The sequence below is a fragment of the Erpetoichthys calabaricus genome, chromosome 13 (genome assembly GCF_900747795.2).
Source record: "Erpetoichthys calabaricus chromosome 13, fErpCal1.3, whole genome shotgun sequence".
NCBI classification, from domain to species: domain Eukaryota; kingdom Metazoa; phylum Chordata; class Cladistia; order Polypteriformes; family Polypteridae; genus Erpetoichthys; species Erpetoichthys calabaricus.
In genome coordinates, this window is record NC_041406.2 from 124,440,756 (window position 1) to 124,452,209 (window position 11,454).

Sequence of the window (11,454 nt, forward strand, 5' to 3'; positions counted from 1 at the left end):
TTTTTTGACCACCTCGGTGACCTGAGTCCCAGAGATGGGGGAGCCCACCTCCAAGTCCCCAGGCTCTGCTTCCTCATTGGAAAGCATGTTAGTGGGATTGAGGAGGTCTTCAAAGTACTCCCCCCACTGACCCACAACGTCCCGAGTCGAGGTCAGCAGTGCACCATCCCCACCATATACAGTGTTGACACTGCACCGCTTCCCCCTCCTGAGACACCGGACGGTGGACCAGAATCTCCTCGAAGCCGTCCGAAAGTCGTTCTCCATGGCCTCCCCAAACTCCTCCCACACCCGAGTTTTTGCCTCAGCAACCACCAAAGCCGCATTCCGCTTGGCCTGCCGGTACCTATTAGCTGCCTCCAGAGTCCAACAGGACAAAAGGGTCTGGTAGGACTCCTTCTTCAGCTTGACGGCATCCCTCACCGCTGGTGTCCACCAACGGGTTCGGGATTGCCGCCACGACAGGCACCAACCACCTTACGGCCACAGCTCCGGTCAGCTGCCTCAAAAATAGAGGCACGGAACATGGCCCATTCGGACTCAATGTCCCCCACCTCCCTCGGGAGGTGGTCGAAGTTCTGCCGGGACTCTGCCAGACGTTCCCAGCAGACCCTCACAACACGTTTGGGCCTACCAGGCCTGACCAGCATCCTCCACCACCATCGAAGCCAACTCACCACCAGGTGGTGATCAGTTGACAGCTCCGCCCCTCTCTTCACCCGAGTGTCCAAGACATGTGGCCGCAAGTCCGATGACACGACCACAAAGTCAATCATCGAACTGAGGCCTATGGTGTCCAGGTGCCAAGTGCACATATGAACACCCCTATGCTTGAACATGGTGTTCGTTATTGACAATCAGTGACGAGCACAGAAGTCCAATAACAAAACACCAATCGGGTTCAGATCAGGGGGGCCATTCCTCCCAATCATGCCCTTCCAGGTCTCACTGTCATTGCCCACGTGAGCATTGAAGTCTCCCAGCAGTACGAGGGAGTCCCCAGAAGGTATGCCCTCTAGCACCGCCTCCAGGGACTCCAAAAAGGGTGGGTACTCCGAACTGCTGTTCGGTGCATACACACAAACAACAGTTAGGACCCGTCCCCCGACCCGAAGTCGGAGGGAGGCTACCCTCTCGTCCACCGGGGTAAACCCCAGTGAACAGGCTCCTAGTCGGGGGGCAATAAGTATACCTACACCCGCTCGGCGCCTCTCATCGGGGGCAACTCCAGAGTGGTAGAGAGTCCAGCCCCTCTCAAGGAGATTGGTTCCAGAGTCCAAGCTGTGCATCGAGGTGAGTCCGACTATATCTAGCCCGGAACCTCTCGACCTTGTGCACTAGCTCAGGCCCCTTCCCCTTCAGAGAGGTGACATTCCACATCCCAAGAGCCAGCTTCTGTAGCCGAGGATTGGACCGCCAAGGTCCCCTCCTTCGGCCACCACCCAACTCACACTGCACCCGACCTCCTGGTCCCCTCCCATAGGTGGTGAGCCCATGGGAAGTTAGACCCTCTCATCTATATATATATATATATATACTAGGCTGACCCGCCTTTTAAGTCGACCACTTATTAAGGCAATTCAATATGTAGATCAATTTGATATTTTATACAGTGAAAAATAAAATTCATGTACCACAACTCATTAATTTAGTTACATTGAATCTGAGCCGCATTACTTTAATACTCGTAGTTTGTGTTATTTTTGCGATGAAATTTAAACTTTTGTTCTATATAATTTCGAAAACTTCCTTGAATACTATATTTGGTGTGAAAACTCTATTAGTGCCTTTTATCAGTTTTCCCTGTTGTGGAGTGTCCACTACATGGACAACTACGTTCTCAGAGTGCTTTGCTCTTGAAAATGCTACATAGAGCTGACCATGGCCGAATACTGGTCGTGGAAGATATATTCCAACTTTATCAGCAGTTTGTCCTTGCGATTTATTTATTGTCATTGCAAATGCCACCTTTACTGGAAACTGTCTTCTTCGAAGAACAACAGGCAATCCGTCAGTAGTATCCTGTATAATTTTAGGAAGAAATACTACTTCCCCTTTAGCAGTGCCAGTCAACACTTCTGCCTTTAAAATATTAGGCAGTAAATCTCGAATAATTAGTCATGTTCCATTACACAGACCGCTCCTCAGATTTCGAATAAGAATTACAATGGTACCTTTCTTCAATTTCAATTCGTGTGGTGAAATTCCAGAAGGATTCAAACTGTTTAAAAACTCTATTGGATAATTGGAAGGATCTTCATCCGTGCCATCTAATATTGAGTCATGGCTTAAGTATGTAACAAATTCACCATCTAATAAATTCAGTACCTTCTCATTTAGTTCATTACAATCTTTGTTGATTGGAGTTAGTATAAACTTATTCACAAAGTTGGGGATATCCACTACATGAAGTTTATCGCCAAGGATCTCCTTTACTATGTCACCTTTGCACAGCATGCTTGGTGGTATTTCTATTAGTTCTTCATCCAGGCCAACATCATTAGTTAGCGTTCCTTCTCCAAGTTTTAATAACCAATCACTGAATTCTCTATCAACCGATCGGTTGTTCTTGATCAATTTGAAAGTATGGAAGTTCTTCCAGCTTTTGCTATACTTTATAGAGGCTTCAACAATGGCTGTTCTGCTGCCATGAGGTACAATCAGCAATGTTTGCCTGAAGTCTCCTCCAAGGAGAAACACTTTACCCCCAGAAGGAAAGGGCGCACTGGAATTTATATCCCGCATCAATCTATCCACTGAATTTAATGCGTGTGAAGATGCCATAGTGGATTCATCCCACACAACTAATTTAGATTCTCCAAGGGATTTTGCCTCTTTTGAGCGAGGCGTAATTGCGGAAACTGTTGTCTCCAAAATATTTATTCCTAAGCGAAACATTGAATGATATGTTCGTCCACTTGGAAGTAAATTAGCAGCAATGCCAGTAGAAGCACAGGCATGTGCAGTTTCAGATCTTCCTCGTAAGGTACTTATTAAAGTTGTGTATAAGTATGTTTTCCCACTCCCACCTGGGCCATCAATGAAAAATAATCTTGGATTTGCTCCTTCATCTATGGCCTTCATGATGCCATTAAAAGCAGCTCTTTGCTCTGAATTTAACATGGCGGCCATCGCTTCGGCCTTTTGTCTTTCTACCTCAGGATCATATTGTAGATTATCAGATTCCGGAAGATTAGCAGGAGGAATTGGCAAACCATAATCTGTTAATTTTTTCCCTGAGGAACCGAGAATCTTCGCAATATCTCAGAGTGCAAAATGACAGGGCCTGCAATTTTGGCAATCTTGGTGGTCATTTTGCTCACCTTGTTGTCTTGTGTAATCTTCAGTTAGAGCTGCCTTATGTAATACCCATAAATCAGTAGCATTTGCAGGAGAACAGAAAACTAATATATATGCAAATATCTCACAATAAGAGTTTCGTTCCAGATTTCAGCATTTTCTGTCAAGCCCCTGATTTTTGCAGCTTCTTGAAAAGTTGCATACACTTGGTCTCCTGAAGTTTTAAGGTCTTTGAAACTTTTAGCTCCTGATACATGTACAAGGAGCAGGCGTAGGAAATACCTTTCCGTGTCTTTTATATTGACGGAGTACATTCGGCCTATAACAGAATCGTGTCCTTTCTGACGTGGCTCCCACGTATCCTGACCATTTTTCGTTTTAAGCACATAATTTTCAGGTATTTCATAATATAAATATCGATTTGCATTTGGATCTGTTTGGTTTAGTTTAAACCATGCAGTTAAGGTTGTGTCCTTGGTTTTAGCCCTTTCGAGTGCCTCTGCAGCATTGCCTCGTCTAATAATGACAGATTGTTGTTCTGGTAAATGCACTTGGAGACGCACAATAGCATGACTGCGTTCATGCATGTGGAATCCAAAAATTCTCCATGCTGCTTCAGGAGAACTGACATATCTTGAATCCAGATACGTTTTGATCTCATCACGGGCAATTCGCTCAGTTAGGTCTACATTTGCGCAATCATGTCCTTTGTAAACTTATTTGAAGAGATATTTTACTCTTTGAATAGATGCACACACTTCAACATTTATGTGACAGTTATACTTGAGCAGGAAGTAAGGATTATATGGAACGACCCATTGATTGTTAACTGTCCTGCCGTTTATAACAGCGCATACTCCTTCATGCCGCCTATAAAGTGGATACCCTTTTTTTTCTGGGTCCGTTTGTAGTTGAAACTCTTTTGGAAAACTTTTTGTGCACCCTTTGATATTATCCATGCAGGAAGCATTGGGAAATTCTGCTCCACAGGGACCATGAATCATGTTTTTAGTTACGATTTCATATAACCTGGGTTTCTCAATTAAGTCAGGTAATTCTGCACATACTGCTTTATTAATAAGCTCAGGAGTTTCTTGTTTTCAATGCTCTATCTAATATTAACAAAGTATGAGCATGTGGCAGTCCCCTTTACTGAAATTCGATTATATGAACGTTTGCAATAACTTTTCCCAAAACATGTTTTTTGTATAAATAGCTTAGGAGTTCTTTAAGTTTTATATTGAAAACACGTGCAACCAAGTCTGGTCTAAATTCGACTGAGGTTCTATTAAGATTTTGTGTAATTTCTGGCCATTTCAGATTGCAAGTCATGGTAATAAATAGATCTGGTTTGCCATACTTTCGTACAATAGCCATAGCATCCTGATAACTTTGCTGCATATTTCTTGGGCTTCCTTGGAACGTTGATGGTAATATGATCATTTGCCCGATAGACAAATCGCCTTGTAAGTCGTCTGAATTAAGTTCATGCCTCAAATTTTGATATGAGGACACCCTTAATTGTTCTTGGTGTTTTCTATTGAACTCATGTCTATTGGCTTCCATCTTAACATATGAGTCCACGAAATACTGTTGCGTTAGTTTACCTCCATGATGCAACTGATTAAATTTGTCGCGTACTTGCAATTGGTAAGCGAAGTAAATCATTTTTGTGAGTGTTTTATTATTAGTAGTTTTCAAATCAAGATGCCATCCTTCCTGACCATAAGGAAAAAATACCAGATATGTCATTGCTTCTGTCTGCGTGGGTTTCCTCCGGGCACTCCGGTTTCCTCCCACATCCCAAAGACATGCAGGTTAGGTGGATTGGCGATTCTAAATTGGCCCTAGTGTGTGCTTGGTGTGTGGGTGTGTTTGTGTGTGTCCTGCGGTGGGTTGGCACCCTGCCCAGGATTGGTTCCCTGCCTTGTGCCCTGTGTTGGCTGGGATTGGCTCCAGCAGACCCCCGTGACCCTGTGTTCGGATTCAGCGGGTTAGAAAATGGTTGGTTGGTTGGTTGGTCATTGCTTCTAAAAATCTGTGACATATACTGATTCTTTGAGTTTTTGGCACAATCTGATTGTCGTGATTTGATTTTAAATGCACCAAAATGTCCCAATTGTGAGATGGTTCCCCATCTGTACTTTGGAAAATCATAGCCACTTCGTTAACTCTTTGTGGATTGAACCTTTTTATATCAGATTTCTTATCGTATCTGATTGTCATTTTTATATCAGGAGGTTCCTCTCTTCGATTTTGAGCTTCAAGTAAAGCTTCTTGTTCAACTTGATAAAGAAGTTTGTATTGTTTCGCTAAATCATTATTATTAGCCATAAACTCGCTCAGTACTCGCATCAAATCAGGAAGACAATTTTGATTTTCTTTATTAGTAACCCTTGCCTCTGCTGCCGCACTTGGATCTAGTACATACAATTGTGCATATACTCGGTTTTCATCACCTTCAGGATGTAATGTTCCCGCACAATGGTAAATGGATCCATGAATTCTAAAACAATATGGACCGCGTCCAGTAGGGGTAGCCAATTTCGCTCCAACAGATGCAAATGCAATTGAACTATTATAAGATCGAATATTGGCCATAAAATTATTCAAGTATAAATGCATGTCTGTCAGCAGGTTTTGCAATAAGCAACATTCCCTCTGAGGCTGAAGTTTAACATTTCCGTTCTTACAACACATAGTATATTCGTTCCTAGTATTTTTTTCTAATGAGAAGAATTTTGCGCCACAATGTACACATTTTTGATTAAAAATACCACAACTATGTTGAAGAATGTCGTCTTCGGACATGTCCTCCAAAGCAATTTTTTGTCCAGGCCTGTTACGAACTCTTTTCACAACATTAATTTTGTTGCGTTGATCCTGTGAACATTTTTGATTTCTTTCGCGGGTTTTCTCGCGAGCTTCTTGACTTAGGTTTCGCCTGTACTTTTGTTTGCTTTCACGTTCAGCACGCCGTGTTTCCTCTCGAGCTTCTTGAGTTAGGTTTTGGCGCCAATTTTGTTTCCTTTTACGATCAGCACGGCGAGTTTCTTTGCGACATTCTTGTGTTAAACTTTTACGCTAGTTTTGCTTGCGTTGACGTTCTGCAGCACGCTTTCTTTCAACCGTAAGAGCAGATTGTTGTTCGAGACAATCCTCAATTTGTGTGCGCTCCATGTGTACATCAGGCATGCAAGTGTAGGGAATGAGAAGCCATGGAGAATCAGCGCAAAAACAATGTCGTGTCGCAAAAGTCAATGAATGACTACTAATAAAGTGACCAAGTTAGAAGAAGTAAGGCAGGACAAAATTTCTTTGTATACAAATCTAAAAATAGCCTACCTAATCTCCAAGAACGCGCACAAAAGCAAGTGAACGATGGGAGCACCAGAACTCTGCTCACATCCCGTCGCTTCGTACCGCAAGCCGCAAGTAGTATGTCTGTGATAAGCGGAATACCGCTACGCTTTGCACTCACGGGACGGAAGGACAATCCCGACCATTTTTATATAGTGTCTTGATATATATATATATAAATAAAAATATATACTGTATATATATATATATATATTGTGATAGACGGCCAGGGATCTTGCCCAGTCGGGACAACCTATTCAAAGGTGGACCAGGGGAGTGGACATTTCACCAAAATACCTCCCCCGGGACACGAGAGGGCAGCCCCCCTGGTTTACACCGGGGCCACGGGACTGGAGCTTAGAAGCTCAACCCTGCGGAGGCCCGTTGCCACCAACAGCGGACGCATGGACAGTTCCGGAGCCATTGTCTGCAGCGCTTCCGCCACACCCGGAAGTGCTACCGGAACTTGATCAAGGAGGACCTGGAGCACTATAAAGGAGGCTGCCTCACTCCACTCGGGGAGCCGGAGTTGGGAGGCAGAGGACGGAGCTTGCGACTGAAGGAGTGGGGGCAGCAGAAGGAAAAGAAGAAAAGACAAAGAAAGGACTGAGCAGAGTTTATTGGAGTTTGTGCACTGTATTGTGTGTGCAGGTGCAGAAGATAATAATAAACGTGTGTTTTGGGACATTGTTGGTCTGTGTTTCTGTCTGTAGCTGGGCTGGTCATTTACACTATATATATATGTATACAGCATAGAGCATAGTATCGAACCCCTAAAATCGCACAGCATCACAATGCTGAACCGAAAAATTGGCAAATGGAGTTTGAGCTTACTCTTAGATCTCAACATCCTTGAGAAAAAGCTCAGAGACAAGAGTTACAGAAAAATATTGTGCACAGGATGAATAACGTCTGGTTAAATAGACAACAGTACATTAGATTGAGTGTTGGAGAGACTTCCACTTTTTCAGTAAACACAGGAGTGCCACCAGGATGTGATCTCTTGCCCATCACATTATCCCTTTACTATGAGAAGCAACACACAAGCCAAACCATACATGAAATAAATTTCCTGATGATGCAGAACGAATTGGCCTGCTTTCTAAAAGCGACGATTCTGACATCTAAAGAGAGGAAATAAGGGAGGTTTCCAGATGTTGCACAGAAAATTCATTAATCCTTGAATACAAAGAAGTCTTAGAAAATGTTTATTGACGTCAGAAAGAAAAACAAACACAACCCTGATTTCTGCCTTACTTTATCCCTCCCTTGTGTTTTTAGAGTTTAATAAACAAAGCATTTTGACAAATCTCTGTTGTTTGGCATTATTCCAGATGTGGACAGATAACAGCAGAGCTCTCCCTTAGTATAATATACAGTATACACAAGTAGATATATGAGAGGAGGGACCTGGTTTGCAAGAGGCCAACGGGGCAGAGCCACCATAAGGTTGCCACAAGAAATGATAAAGTTATAGGGTTCCTGCATACATCTCTGTTGGAGTGCAGGGTCAGATAGGCAGTGATACATCCTGTAGATGTGATGGTTGTAAACAGCCACTGACACTAGCACATGTGAGAGAAGTGTAAGGCCTATGCTGTTCCCCCAGAATTCTATAGGACAGGCAACCCTGCAGATAACAGGGTTTCCTGATTCTCTAGGAGAGACAGAAAACAAGAGAGTAGGACCATGCATTGTGACAAGTAGTTGCAAGACCTCCTAGTCTTACTCATGGCAGGACATGGCCACTAGCTGGGAAAATTCAGGTCAAGCAGTTCATTTAATGGTAAGCCCATCTTGAAGGTGGCAGCAAAGTGTTGTGGATACCTGAAAAGCTGCCTCACCTTCATGGGAGAAGGGACCCCAGGGCTGCTAGAGAACATTCTAGCGTGTTGCCTTATAGAAAAAGTAAAACCATTCCTGACTCTGAAAGTGATTCTGAGACCTGGCCAGATGTCAGATTCAGCAGGTAAGTTAGACCAAAGCCTCCACTGATGACAGGAAGAAAGGCTTGGTTCAAAAGAGAGAGACAGGAGGTGTAAAAAGGGACTACTTGGGTGCTGATGAGCTACTCCACTGAATAGACAGTTGCTCAACAATTAATAAATGCTGGCCAAAAGTGGCTACATGGTTTTATTTGTCTTTTCTTTTTTTGTGTTTTATTTTGCATTCCCCCTATTCTTCATCTTTATTTTACTATTGAAGACACCATTTTTGTTTTTCTTTGAGTTATCTTGAGATGGAAGGGCTGCCACCCTCTATCATATATAGTATATATACATACTGTACATACAGCACATATATATTGTGGACGCTAGGGGCACTGTTGCCCCGTGAAACCCCACAGACAGACGTCCAGGACACACGTGTAAAAGCACCAAGAAGAATTTTTAATTATTTTCTTCAAATAAAGTGCACAAGTCCAATAATCAATAATAATACAATAATAATCCTCCACTCCCAGCAGCTTCGTCACCCAACCTCCCAACTCCGGCTCCCTTTGCTGGGTCTCCAACAGTCCTTTATATATTCCATGACCCGGAAGTGTTTCTCCTCTTCTTCCGGGTCAAATCATCCTCCTCAAGCATCCTGGAAGTACTGTGGGCTTCCGTCCTCATGACTCCAAAGTACTTCCGGGTTGTAAGAAAAGCAGGAGTCCCCAGGTCCTTTATTAGCTCCCACTGGCAGCACCCACGGCACCCAACAGGGCTGAGAAAATGGACTCCATGTCCCTGATGCTCTGCAGGAATCTGGGGTACATTTACCGTCCAGGGGAGCTGCCACCTAGCGTCCTGGGGAAGGCAGTGTCCTGGAAAGGCAGCTGTCCTCCACTCTTCCAGTTTGGGGATGTTTTGGCCAGATTGAGCTGCCAGCCGTCTCTCACAATATATATCTATCTACAGTGTGTGTATATATATATATATATATATATATATATATATATATATATATATTTATAAACATATAAATATTTATATGTGTGTGCATTTATACTGTCAGGGATTCGTGACATGGGAGCATTTTGAGGATGCCAGGTAGGTACAATGGGGTCAGAAGGTGTCAGCATTGCTAACATTCATTCTCTCTTTGCCTCTAGACTAGGGGTGTCGAACTCCAGGCCTGGAGGGCTGCAGTGGCTGCAGGTTTTCATTCTAACCATTTTCCTAATCAATGACCAGTTTTCACTGCTAATTAACTTATTTTCCATTCATTTTAATAGCCTTGTTTTTAAGGATTAAATCCCCTGAATGTATTCCTTTCTTCATTAAATGACAGCCAAACAGATGACCAGCTAAATTGGGATTTCAAACTCCAACCAATTTCACACCAACCAATTTCACTCCAACCAACTCAATGTTAATGAGAAGCCAATTCTTGCTGTTAATTAAACCCGTTATTTAATTCCAAAACTTGTTGCTGCTCTCATTCTGCCATAGTAGACAGTTCCCAAACTGTTGATTTTATGTTTATTTTCTAGGAACACCGTCAAGATGTTTTGGTGCCTTGAGAGATCAACCTTACTGTGACCATCACCTTTCTTTATTTTTGGATATTGTGTGATGGGCACAGGTGAGCTGGTCATGTGGCGGTTTGTTTTGTGTGTCATTATTGTTAGGCTGCTAATTAAGGAAAAAGAAACAAACAAGGGGCCTGAGTCCATCCATCCATCCACTTTCCAACCCGCTGAATCCGAACACAGGGTCACGGGGGTCTGCTGGAGCCAATCCCAGCCAACACAGGGCACAAGGCAGGGAACCAATCCTGGGCAGGGTGCCAACCCACCGCAGGACACACACAAACACACCCACACACCAAGCACACACTAGGGCCAATTTAGAATCGCCAATCCACCTAACCTGCATGTCTTTGGACTGTGGGAGGAAACCGGAGCGCCCGGAGGAAACCCACGCAGACACGGGGAGAACATGCAAACTCCACGCAGGGAGGATCCGGGAGACGAACCTTGGTCCCCAGGTCTCCCAACTGCGAGGCAGCAGCGCTACCCACTGCGCCACCGTGCCGCCCGGGCCTGAGTCAAGTAAATTAAAATTAAAGCAAAAGACGTTAATTAGCAGCAAAACCTGGTCACTAATGAAGAAGATGGTTAGAATGAAAACCTACAGCCACTGCGGCCCACCAAGACCAGAGTTTGACACCCATGCTCTAGACCGTTGAAGCCACCTTTATAGGCTGAGGAACCCACGAAACGGAAAACATGGTGCTTTGTACCTTATACAATCCTTAAAGATTAAACTGGGAATCAGCCATGGATCCCAACACTTTACCTGTGCTCATTGTTCTGTTTAACTATATATGTTTTACAACATATACCGTAATAAATATAGTGTCAGAATCAATGTCAGTAATATTGTGTCACTGTAATGTGCAGATAATGCAGCTGTGACATTGGTTTTAGAGTAATGTAAATACTGAGTACATAATTGTTCGCTTATATACTTATGGCGTGATGCTTACATAATTCCTTTCCTCTTACATTAATTTCTAGATACAGTAAGTGACTTTGTTTTCATAGGAGTTATTTTTTTCTTTTTTTGCCGTTTTATTTTAATGGTTAATTTACCTCAAGCAGTAGGAGAAGTAAGCCAGGGTACAATCAGTTTGTGCATGCACAATCTTTTGCCATCAGGACTGGCTGTTGAACAAGTAAAAGAGGAAAATACATACAGTAGAATATATAAGCTGAAGTGAGCTCTCTTAAGATAAACTTGAAACAGTAAACTATTCTATAGTAGCTGAAATCCCACAGAATCAACCTTTCTTTCTTTCTTTCTT

At 43.3% G+C, this 11,454-nt stretch overlaps 1 pseudogene; it reads right to left on the reverse strand.

Annotated features, from left to right (window-relative positions):
* Positions 1–2,118: 2,118 nt before the first annotated feature.
* LOC127530017 (uncharacterized) lies at positions 2,119–5,052 on the reverse strand (annotated as a pseudogene).
* Positions 5,053–11,454: the final 6,402 nt, after the last annotated feature.